The following is a 491-nucleotide window of genomic DNA, read 5'->3' on the forward strand; positions in this document are numbered from 1 at the left end:
TCATCATCGTCATCATCATCATCTTCATCATCATCATCATCATCATCGTCGTCATCATCGTCATCATCATCATAAGACAAAACTTCTCTCCACTGAGACAAAGAGGAAGAGGAGTTTCTTCCTCCTTTTTATCTGTTTCAACCTCACATGTTTGACCTGCTGCCATGCTGAGGGACAGGACAGCAGGGACAGGACAGCAGGGACAGGACAGGAAGAACTGAACAATGACAGGATGAGATCTGTTCAGTCCAGTTCTCTCAGCTCCAGAGAAAATCCTGATCAGAGACAAACGTCTGCAGAGGACAAATAATCTGTTTAAAAGAACAACTTCTCTGATCTAATTACTCTGACAGCAGGGTGTGGGACAGAATGAGACAAAGAGACAGACAGAGACAGACAGAGACAGACAGAGACAGACAGAGACAGACAGAGACAGAGACAGACAGAGACAGACAGAGACAGACAGAGACAGAGACAGACAGAGACAGACA

Source organism: Austrofundulus limnaeus, unplaced genomic scaffold (assembly GCF_001266775.1).
Source record: "Austrofundulus limnaeus strain Quisiro unplaced genomic scaffold, Austrofundulus_limnaeus-1.0 Scaffold513, whole genome shotgun sequence".
Taxonomy (NCBI): Eukaryota; Metazoa; Chordata; class Actinopteri; order Cyprinodontiformes; family Rivulidae; genus Austrofundulus; species Austrofundulus limnaeus.